Here is a 12,123-nt window from a genome sequence, read left to right as displayed (position 1 = left end):
CTCACAGACTTTGAAAACAAACTTATGGTTACCGAAAGGGAAAGGTGCAGGGAGGGGGGGAATAAATTAGGAGTTTGGGATTAACATATACATACTACTATATATAAAATAGATAACCAACAGGGACCTACTGTATAGCACAGGGAACTCCACTCAATATTCTGTAATAACCTATATGGGAAAAGAATCTAAAAAAGAATGGATATATGTATATGTATAACTGAATCACTTTGCTGTACACCTGAAACTAACAAAATATTGTAAATCAACTATACTCCAATATAAAATAAAAATGAAATTAAAAAAAGAGAAGTTTGGAACTCCCTGGAAGTCCAGTGGTTAGGACTCTGCATTTTCACTGCCGAGGGCCCAGATTCGAGCCCTGGTTGGGGAACTAAGATCCCGCAAGCCTTGCGGTGAGGCCAAAAAAAAAAGGAGTTAAGAGCTCCGTGTACGGAATGCTTGGCCTCTAAGTGCTCTACTTGTGTCGACTTAGTTAATTCTGTCAACAACCCTCTGTGGCAAGTACTGTCATCATCAACCCCATTTTACAGTCAAGGAAACTGAGGCACAAAGAGGTTTGGGTCACACAGCTACCGCGTAGCAGGATGGAGGCCGTCTGGCTCCAGAACCCGTGCTCTTAACCACACTTCTGCTCAATCGTGCTGGGGTTGTAGATACTTCTCTCTCTCTCAACTGGACACCATTGATTTTCTATCCAACCCACATCTCTGATTTGTTTCTTTTACAGATATTTATTGGGCATGTTTGAATGTGTGCTCTGTGCTGATCTAAATTCTGGGCCTTGTCCTTTGCCATCCCTACCAGGGATGCCTCTGCAGCCTTTAGACACACGGGAGGGAATCAGGAAAGTAAACCATGCAGATAAGCCCACGAGGTTACCCTAAGAACGGAGGGGACATGTCACTGCACATCTTTATCCCTCATGATCAACAAGACACCCGTCAGGTCAGTAATTAACACGAAACAAAAACAAGCATCCAGGCTTCCCTGGTGGCGCAGTGGTTGAGAGTCCGCCTGCCGATGCAGGGGACACGGGTTCGTGCCCCGGTCCGGGAGGATCCCACATGCTGCGGAGCGGCTAGGCCAGTGAGCCATGGCTGCGGGGCCTGTGCTCCACAACGGGATAGGCAACAGCAGTGACGGGCCCGTGTACCGAAAAAAAACAAAAACAAAAACAAGCATCCATTTTCAAAGCAACAAGAAAGAAGAAACTTGGGAACAACGGTGGTCTTTGGGAGATGCCAACATTGTGGTTCTTGCATTGGATCCTCTTTCCCAGGCTGTTTTAGCAAATCTGGTGAGTCTTTCACTTTCTTCAAGAACAAGTTCTAGGGGACTTCCCTGGTGACTCAGTGGTTAAGGATCCACCTGCCAATGTAGGGGACACGTGTTTGAGCCCTGGTCCAGGAAAATCCCACATGCTGCAGAGCAACTAAGCCCATGCGCCACAACTACTGAGCCCCCATGCCACAACTACTGAGCACGTGTGCCACAACTACTGAGCCCGCATGCCGCAACTACTGAAGCCCATGCGCCTAGAGCCTGTGCTCCGCAACAAGAGAATTCACGGCAATGAGAAGCCCGCACCACAACCAAGCGTAGCCCCCACTCTCTGCAACTAGAGAAAGCCGCACGCAGCAACGAAGACCCAATGCAGCCAAGTAAATAAAATAAATAAATTTTAAAAAAGAAAGAACAAGTTCTAATCCATGTTAGATTTCTTCTTAGGCCTGGAGAAATAACTTGAGCACTTTGCACACAAACTGCTGGGTGGAAGGCAGACACAGCCCCAGTGTTTTTCATTGGCTGCCTTATGCGGGGTTAATATGCAACAATACCACTGTCTCTTATATTATATGTTCAGTAGCAGTAGTAGAAAACTAGGTTCAACCTAGGGAAAGTGTCCTATCTGGAAGTTGTTCTAAAATATTACTCTAGATCAGGGTCTTTCCCTTTTAAGGACAAGGCAGAACCCTTGAAGGCCCAGGAGAAGCGCTGCCTGGAGATAAGCTCGAGATGGCCATCTGACTCAGGAGATTCCCTGCCTCTTACATCATAGAAAGTCCCTTGACCTTTACATAGCAAAGCATCTGGGTTGGGCCTGGAGAACATCGTTGAATGCATCACAGTGGCTTTTCTTTGCGGATGAGTAAAGCTTTCTGTGATGACTGCCATGTGCTTGGCCTTTTCTCCATCAACACAAAATCACCATCACTAGGGAGGGGTCCAAGAGGGTGGCTTTCATCGTCTTCAACAGAAGATAAAGGCTTTGCCCACCTTGAATCTCCTACATTGTTTGACAGCTGCACTGAGCAGAGTTCTTTCTGCTCCGAGCAATGCCGTGTGAGGGCACAAGGATGGCAGAGTCAAATGCATTTTATAATTAGTGAGAACTCTTCCACCCCAAACAATCACACTGCTTCTTCCTCCTACTTCTTCATGGTCAGCTGGGGGACAGCAATCTCCTACCCTCCTGATCTGCCTCGTAGTCTGTTTAAACACAAAACCCTTAAATGCTCAAATATTAGATCTGCCAGCTTACATATGCACTTTGGGAGTTTTCTCAGTTGTTCATTTAAAAAGTGTTAATTGAGGGACTGCCCTGGAGGTCCAGTGGTTAAGACTCCGAGCTTCCACTGCAGGGGGCACGGGTTCGATCCCTGGTCGGGGAACTAGGATCCCGCATGCTGTGTGGCACGGCCAAAAAAAAGAAAAAAAAAAAGTGTTGATTGAGCGCCTTCTATGTGCAGAGCAGCAGAGAGCCACACATTCTGTCCACACTGGGCTAAAGGGGAGCCGGCGCTCCATAGATTGTTAATGTATCTTTGCTGAGACATTGGAGGTTCACAGCTCAAGCTGAGATTCTTCCCTAGGATGTCTGTGTTAACTGCCAAGGGATGATGGGGGCATCTTCAGGCCGTGGCTGCCTGATGAAAAATATTTTCGGTGCAAGGAAGCCTTCTTGGGGTCCTTGGCCATAAGCATCTTTCACTGTGCCCATGGAACCTGCATCTCTTGGCCTGTGCCCAAATGTCCCCTCATCAGAGTCACTCTCTTCTTCAAAACAGCACACCAGGACCACCTCCTCACTCTATTCCTTGCCTTCTGAGCAGGTATATCAGCACCTGACATTGTACACCGATTTGTTTATTCGTTAGCATTTGTGTCCCTGCACCGGGGTGCCACCTGCCCCAAAGCAGAGAGGTTGGCCGTTTCACTCACTGCTGTGTTCGCAGCACTAGGACGGTGCCTAGTAGGCAGTAGAGGCTCCATACGTTTTTGTAAATGAATGACTGAATGAACAAACATATTCCATTTCTTTTCGATCTGTGCCAGTGGAATTCTTCATTTCCGGGCAAACCTACGATCTCCGCCACTTGGGGACTTCTAATTTTCCCCCATAAGTGAAAGCTGGCTTCCCACAAGCCCACATGACGACTCTGCAGATCACGTCCCACGGAAAGTCACTGCTGTCCTTCCCCGACACGCAGGCCGGGGGGAAGGGCGGGCCGAGCAGGCCATCCCTCTGCCATAGGGCACCCCTTTGGAGTTGCCCTTCATCTCAGAATAAAATGCAAACACCGTACCAAGGCCCAGGAGTCTGTGAGGTCCAGCCTTGACCCCTGCCTCCAGCCTCCCACCTCCTCTTGGCCGACCTCTCCCTCCTGCTCAGATTCAGCAGTTCCAGCAGCCCCTGGCCTCCTCCTGCTCTCCCTGAACAGCCCCTGACGGCTCCTTCTCACCTTCAGCTGTCAGCCCAGCTCCCTTCCTGGAAGAGCCTCTTTTGATGGGCTCCCTGGAGTGGCTCTTGGCTCCCTGCTCCTTCCCAATCTGTCCCCGCAGCCCGGCGTCTGTCACTGTCTGTGATTCTCTGGTTCATCTGTTCTCTCAGGAGAAGGACAGTGTTCATCCCTGGATACCCTGTGCAGGAGGAATACCTGGTATCAATGCCAGCCCCACCCCCCTCCAACATCAACGAGAATGTCTGTTGGATCAAGGGCCGCATGACTGCTCCTGGATGCTCAGCCTATGTCCGTGTTGCCACAGCCCTCTCTTTCGACACCTGTATTAACCTGTTGGGGCCACCGTAACAAAGCAGCACAGACTGGGCAGCTTACACGACAGAAATGTGTTCTCTCAGTTCTGGAGGCTGGAAGTCCAAGATCCGAGGTTTCGGCAGGGTTGGCTCCTCCAGAGGCCTCTCTCCTCGGTTTGCAGACGGCCGTCTTCTCACCGTGTCCTCACATGTTCTTCCCTCTGTGTGTGTCTGCGTCCTAATCTCTTCTTCGTATAAGGATGCCAGTCAGACTGGATCAGGGCCCCCTAAGGACCTCATGTTAAGGTAATCACCTCTTTAAAGACCTCATCTCCCAATACAGTCACACTCTGAGGTACCGGGGGTGGGGTTTCAGCATACGAATCTGGCGGGGGGCACCTAGTAACACACCTGCTATCCACTCACCCCCGCCATCACTGGCTGCCTCGCGTGAGCTCTCCCACTTTCCTCTGACTTTGGCCTTCGGCCCCCATTCTCCTTCCCACTCCTACTTATCTGAGTGTCCCCATTGCTCGCGTTCTGCTTATAGAAGCTTTCTGCTCAGAACCTTGTTTCTCGGGCTTGGCCATCCGGTTGCTCAGCCCACCACACAGCAATTACCCCGTCTGCTGAGCGCTCACTAAGGGCTGGTGCTGCCCCCGCACTTCCCACATTTATGCCTCACATAACCCAGGAGGGGGCTCTGACTGCCCCCATATTATGTAGGCAGGAACCAAACTTGGACAGGTCGAATGAGCTGCCCCAGGTCATAGAGTTGAAAGTGGGGGGGGGACCTGGAGTGGAACCCAGACTTTCAGCTTCAGGGAATGTGCTCCAAACACCACGTTTGCCCACAGATTCCCAGGGCACATCATCGGTGGGGTGAGGGGCTAGGACAGGCAGGCTCACTTCGAGAGCAACAGACAGGGCAGTCGACAGACTGGCAACCAAAGAAGAGATGGCAACATTAGAAAGAGCGGAATAGGAATAAAAAGCATGGCAATCTGGTCCATTTCCATAAGGGCTAAGAGCCCTCCAAGCCTCTAAAGGTCCCCAAGGCATCACCATACACCTGATCATAGAGAACAGCAGGAAAAGAGCCTGTGCAGGGAGGACTGGCAGAGTCAGCAAAGAAAAATACAGGACTCTCAGTTAGATTTGAATTTCAGATGAACAACAAATTATTTTTTAGTCTAAGTATGGCCCGTGTAATATTTGGGACATGCTTTTACTCCAAAACTATTTGTTGCTTATCTGAAATTCAAGTGGACTGGACATCCTGTATTTTATCTAGCAACCCTAGGTTCACTACATGTTTGATTTTAAAAAGGAAGAGAATGTACAATGCATTCTAGAGAGAGTTCTTACCAAAATGGGTAAAATAAAATGATGGGTGCTTAAGTGATCCTTTGTAACAGATGTAACAGGTAAGAACTGTGTAAATGGGGGCTTCCCTGGTAGTCCAGTGGTTAAGAATCTGCCTGCCAATGCAGGGGACACAGGTTCAATCCCTGGTCTGGGAAGATCCTACATGCCTTACGGAGCAAGAGAGTCTGTGCGCCACAACTGTTGAGCCTGCGCTCTAGAGCCCACGAGTCTCAACTACTGAGCCCATGCACTGCAACTAGTAAAGCTCGTGTGCTGCAACTACTGAAGCCCATGCACCTAGAGCCTGTGCCCCGCAACAAGAGAAGCCACCTCAATGAGAAGCCCACGCCCCACAACGAAGAGTAGCCCCTGCTCGCCGCAGCTAGAGAAAGCCTGCATGCAGCTACAAAGGTCCAGCACGGCCAAAAAAAGAGAAGAACTGTGTAAATGACAGAAGCCATAAGTAGAGACTTAAACAAAATAGAGGTTTATTTCTCTTTCATATAAAAAAATTCCAGAGGTCAAAGGTCCACAGTGTCATCAGGGACCTGGGCTCCTCCTACCTTTTTCTTCTCTCCTTCTTAGCCTGTGACTTCCAGACTCACTGTCACCTCATGAGCCAAGAGAGTTGCTGGAGCCCCAGCAATCACATCAGCATTCCAGGCAAGAAGCAAGGAGCAGGTGGAGGAAGAATATGAAAAAAGCACATGCCAGCTGTCTATCCCCCTTTTCATAAATTCTGTAATACTTGATAACTTCTGCTTACAACTCGTTGGCCAGAACTTAATCACGTGGCCCTATTTAGCGGCAAGAGAAGCTTGGAAATGTAGTGTTATAACTGTGTACATTGCCACACTGTAAAAAATCAAGGATTTGTTAGTAGAAGAAGGGGAGAATGGATATTAGGTAGGCAAGTAGACAATAAAACACTATGTCTTCTTTCCTTGCATATTAGGACACCTGGCCTTTCCGCAGGACGACTTTAAGGACCCACTTTTGGAAAATATAGGCAATTTTAACACACCTGCTATTTTGTTTTATAGACTTCACTCGTTACGATCCTAAGCCCCCAACAGTTACAGTTTAATATGACAGAAGAGTAATAAAAAAGCAGCAGATTGATCTTTTTATATCTAAAATCTAACTTAAAAGAATTTTTTAAGGAGAAGAGTAAACTCCTTGAAGAATAAATTTCAGGTCTCTGTGGCTCTCCCCTTAGATTGTAATCCAATTCAGGCTTTGCCCAGATCCTGCTATGTGCCCGACACGGTGTAGAAGCAGGGGATAAAAGGAGGGCTGCGTGGCGCCCACCCACGGGGTGCTTGCTCTCTGGGAGGTGATACATGGGTGTGAAACGGCCTGAGGTAGTGCCTGGGTTCCTTCCTGATTAGATTAGGTGAGGAAAGAAACTGGTTAGGTTGGGTGGGGAAATCACTCATATTCCTGACAGAACTCATCCAGTGGAGGAGAATTCCGGTCCTATGATGCTCCACGCGGGCTGTACAGACCTTCATTAGCAGCTGCAGCTCTTCTCAGTGACTCAGGTTTTGGGGCAATTTTCTGGGTCTCCTGAAATCACTCAGTGATTTGCATGGGTCTCTTGAATTCTGAGAATATTTCACCTTTTAGATTTCGTACGAAGCAAAACTCTTAAAAGATGGAAAAAAAAAAAAAAAGAAATCCTTGTTTTGCCCTCAATCTTTGGATCATTAAAAGCGTGTGTAATGAGATGCTCTAAACGGACTCACCGGCTCCGTTTCAGTCATGGGTCCAGTCTTGGGAGGCCACCATTCCCAGCTCCACGGGGACAAACATGCGAAGGAGGGGTCAAGTGACTGCTTTGCATCCATCAGCTCAATAACTACTCTGAGAGAGAAAAAGGTGCATCACATTTGAGACGAGGGAAGAATGCTTTTCAGGGGTCATTGTCCCATGAGTACCGCCCCCACGTGGAGGAGCGGGGACTTGCTTCCCCTTACCACCAGCTGGCTGAAGGGATCTTTACGTAAAGAGCTCAAGAGGGCAACACAGGTGCCCCAGGGCCCCGTGCAACTCCCGCCTGAGAAATCGAAAGGTGGAGAAGGGACGCCTGGCTAAAGCACCCCCTGGCAGTGACATTCTTTCCGTGAGAGCAGGTTCAAGGTGGGAGCTTCTAGGGACCAGGTGTGCGTCTGGGAGAGTCTTTGATCGTCCCAATAGATCGCCTGGAGGGGAAAAGAGACCTCAGAGGAAGAGGTCTGATCTCCAGGGACTGGGGATGGAATTACAAATAACAAAAAGCCAGCCAGAGAAGGCATTTTCACAGGAGTCAAAAGAACAGCAGGTGTCAGCTCTTCCCTGTTGAAATTTCCAAAGACCCTTCAAAGTGCCTGGTGCGATAAGCTTTGAATATCTGCTGAGCCCAGGTAAACCTCACCTGTCACTTTCTCGTGTCTTCTTCCTGCAGTTCGAGAGCAGGCAGAGGCCACAGCTAGCAACCGGAGGGCCGCCAGGTAGAAAAACGGTACCCTAGCCCCTCCCCTCCAGGAGCTGGGGGCAGGGAAAAGCTGTAACTCTAGGGTTCTGACTATGATATGGGACTAGACATTTTAAATCCTGGCTGGAGAGAGAGGCTGAGAAAGTCAGATCTCATCCAAGATTTCAGTTTCAGATTTCACCCAGAGGTGGAGTAAGCGTCCCAGCAGGTTTGAAGCGGCAGTGGGGCGAGATGAAGTCGTGTCTTTTGCACCCAATGAGTCCCACTTGTTCAAGGTAGCAGCTACATGTGAAAGCTTTAAAAACATCTCAGGGTTAATCTCCCAGTGGCAGCAAAGCACAACAAGGCATTAATTAGGGCTCCATTTACACTTCCTGCTTCACCTCTAAGCACCTGTTTATGGGGAGCTGGTTCTTCTAATGGCTGCACTCATTCCTGTTCTATTTGTAACTCGGATTTCTTTGAGTACCTGGGAGCCATGCTCTAATATTAGCCAACTTTCTGGAACTTAATACAGATAAACTCATTTGGGGGTCTCATCCATGTGGCACTTCATTCTAGAAGAATTAGGAGAACGTCATTAGCCTGTTACCCGATTGCATGGGTTCTAAGAATGAAGTATTTCAGAGACCCTGGCACGTGTTGGAGTTTCATATGCCTTTTACTTTGTAATGGGGACTCACGTACTCAACATTCTCCTACACTGGACTGGTGTTGATATCAAGGCAAAGTGTCTGATTTTAGCTAACACATAATTACCTTTTACAATAACATTGCAGCTGGACAGTTGAGGAGGCGTTGAGAGGGATACAGAAGTAGAAGCGAGAACTGGGCCCTTGAAGAGGTTTTTGCTGTGTGGACATTGGCTGCTGTCCCAGGTCTGAAAAGTGTCAGTCTTGGGGATAAACTTCTGTGTGTCTAGCACTTCCCATACAAAGGTCAAAGGATGACTGACGTGTTCTAATCCCAGGGCACAGGGGAGACAGGCAGGCAGGGTATCCTGGGCTAAATGATACTGCACAAGCCAGACGCCTCTCAGATCCTCATCCACGGGATGCTGCCCCGATGTGACTTTCTTTTTTCTTTTCAGTATTTTCTTTTATTGTGATAAAGCACACACAACATAAAGTTCACCACTTTAATAATTTTAAGTGCACCGCTCAGTGGCATTAAGTATTCACAGTGCCGAGTAACCATCACCACCATCCATCGCCACAACTCTTTTCATCTTCCCAAAGAGAAACTCTGTACCCAGTAAACACCGACTCCCATTTCTCCCCTCCCCCAGCCCCTGGCAACCACCACTCTACTTTCTGTCTCTATGAATGCACCAGTTTTAGGCATCACAAATAAATGGAACCGTACAACATTTGTCCTTTTGTGTCTGGCTTCTTTCACTTAGCACAGTGTTTTCAAGGTTCATCCACGTTGTAGCATGTATCAGAATTTCGTTCCTTTTCGTGGCTGAATAATATCTCATGGTGTGGATGTACCACATTTTGTTTGTTCATCTGTTCACTGATACTTGGGTTGTTTCCACCTTCTGACTATTGTGAATAATGCTTCTATGAATGTTGGTGAACAAGTATCTGGGTCCCAGCTTTCAGTTCTTTTGGGTATGTAACTAGGAATGGAATTGCTGGATCATGTAGTCATTCTGTGTCTAACTTTCTGAGGAACCTCTAACCTGTTTTCCCTATAAGCAGCTGCACCATTTTACATTCCCACAAGCAGTGCATGAGCGTTCCGATTTCTTCACGTCCTCCCCAACACTTGTTATTTTCCCTTTTTTGTTTGGTTGTTTAAGTACAGCCATCCTAGTGGGTGCGAAGTGGTGTCTCGTGGTTTGACTCACGTTTCTCTAATGACTAATGACGTTGAGCATCTTCTTATGTGCTTTTTGGTCATTCCCATATCTTCTTTAGAAAAATGTCGGTTCAAATCCGTTGCCCATTTTTAAATTGGGTTGTTTGGTTTCTTTTGTTGCTGAATTGTGGCGGTTCTTTATGTGTTCTAAACACTACAAATTTACGAATATTTTCTCCTATTCTGTGGGTTATCTTTTCACTCTCTAGGGTCCTTCGATGCACAATCAAATGGGGCTTTTTGCATACGCTGAAAAATAAGTTGATTTGACAAAGATCTGCCAGCTGACAGCTATGTCATGTCAATTAATTCATCCATTTAACCCACAAGTGTGTATTAAGGAGACCCTCGTTCTGGGGTTTATGTTCACAAGATATAGTCGCCGCTAGACAGCTCCCCTTCGAAGCATTTATAGTCTAATTAACAAGTCACTTCCCGTAACACAGAGAGGCTGAAAAACACCCACAGTGGACGTTGGCAACTGACATGCGATCATTTCAAATGTGTGAATTCCAAACGGATGTGACAGGAAGTGCCCCCGCACCAAGGGAGGTTGGTCGGGTAAAGCCACACAACTCCGCATCACTTGCCCCAAACCACACGATCACATTTACCAACAGCAATCGATATAGCCATCCTCACAGTACGGCATCTGGACCGTATGCCATACGCTGTATGGCATCTAAGCTAGCAAGAACTTGAGAACATTAACTTTAGGTGTTACGGCATTCCCAGCTCAGTTGGTCCCTAACCAGGTCAAGATTATTATATTCTGGGGAAAGAGCTCCTTTGTAGCTTTGAAACATATAAATACATCAGCAGTCCCACCTTTCATGGAGGCTACATCATCAAAATTACAGGAACAGGGCTTCCCTGGTGGCGCAGTGGTTGAGAGTCCGCCTGCCGATGCAGGGGACACAGGTTCGTGCCCCAGTCCGGGAAGATCCCACATGCCATGGAGCGGCTGGTCCCGTGAGCCATGGTCACTGGGCCTGCGCGTCCGGAGCCTGTGCTCTGCAGTGGGAGAGGCCACAACAGTGAGAGGCCCGCGTACCGCAAAAAAATAAATAAATAAATAAATAAATAAGAATTACAGGAACATTTTTTATTGAGCGCCTAATTTATGTCATGGGTGCTCTGTTTTCTTAATCTTGATTTTAAAATAATAATAATAATAAAAGTTATTTACTGTTATATATCATTGAGTTTAACAGAAATAGATCTTACAAAACCAAAAAGTTAAAAGGCAGTCATTTATATAATCAAAGGAGTCTGTAGCTTTGAAAGCCCTCATCTTAAATTCTTATGAAGAGGTTTTCTGGCACAGATAAGATGGGTTTATAGAAGCATTAAATCTCTGGACAGGGCTTCCCTGGTGGCTCAGTGGTTGAAAATCTGCCTGCCAACGCAGGGGACACGGGTTCGAGCACCAGTCTGGGAAGATCCCACATGCCACGGAGCAACTAAGCCCATGCGCCACAGCTACTGAGCCTGTGCGTCTGGAGCCTGTGCTCTGCCACAAGAGAGGCCGCGATAGTGAGAGGCCCGCGCACTGCGATGAAGAGGGGCCCCCGCTCGCGCAACTAGAGAAAGCCCTCCCACAGAAACGAAGACCCAACACAGCCAAAATTAAAAATAAATTAATTAAAAAAAACATCTCTGGACAATATCAGCAGAGACCCTCATCACGAGTCCTGGGCCTTGGACAAGTAAAAGCCAATCAGAAATCATGGCTGCTGAAATGGTGATACAAGTACATGAGGGAAATATTGTATCTGAATTACACGTTGTTTTCCAGCAAAATTTTTGTGACTTAAGGCACGGTACACTCATATTTCAGGGAGCCTAATGGCACTGACTTAACTTGCCAACTGTCCCTACCTGAAACCTCGCTCCCCTATGAGAGTTTAAGCTCCTTGAGGGTAGCTGTGTCTCCTGGACCCTCAAAAACTTGCTTGAGAGGGACTTCCCTGGCGGTCCAGTAAGACTCCACACTTCCACTGCAGGGGGCATGGGTTCGATTCCTGGTCAGGGAACTGAGATCCCTCATGCCGTGCAGTGCGGCCAAAATAAATAAATAATAAAGTATTAAAAAAAAAAAAAAAAGACTTGCTTCAGAGTGGGGGGACCAATTGCTCAAGCCAAAAGGCCAAGCAGCATCCTTGATTATTCCTCCTCCCTTGTCACCTACATCTAACGCATCAGCAAATCCCATCAATTTCCTCTCCAGAAGCCTCTCTTCACAGAATACAGATGTCCCTTGTATGTCAACCATGTGTTTCTGATCCTTTGACATCCGGGGCTTGCTGACCCTGGAGGGACTGCCCCTCCCAGGGCTAGCCAATTCCTAGAA

This window comes from Neophocaena asiaeorientalis, unplaced genomic scaffold, assembly GCF_003031525.2.
Source record: "Neophocaena asiaeorientalis asiaeorientalis breed wild unplaced genomic scaffold, Neophocaena_asiaeorientalis_V1.1 scaffold275, whole genome shotgun sequence".
NCBI classification, from domain to species: domain Eukaryota; kingdom Metazoa; phylum Chordata; class Mammalia; order Artiodactyla; family Phocoenidae; genus Neophocaena; species Neophocaena asiaeorientalis.
This window is presented reverse-complemented; position numbering follows the sequence as displayed.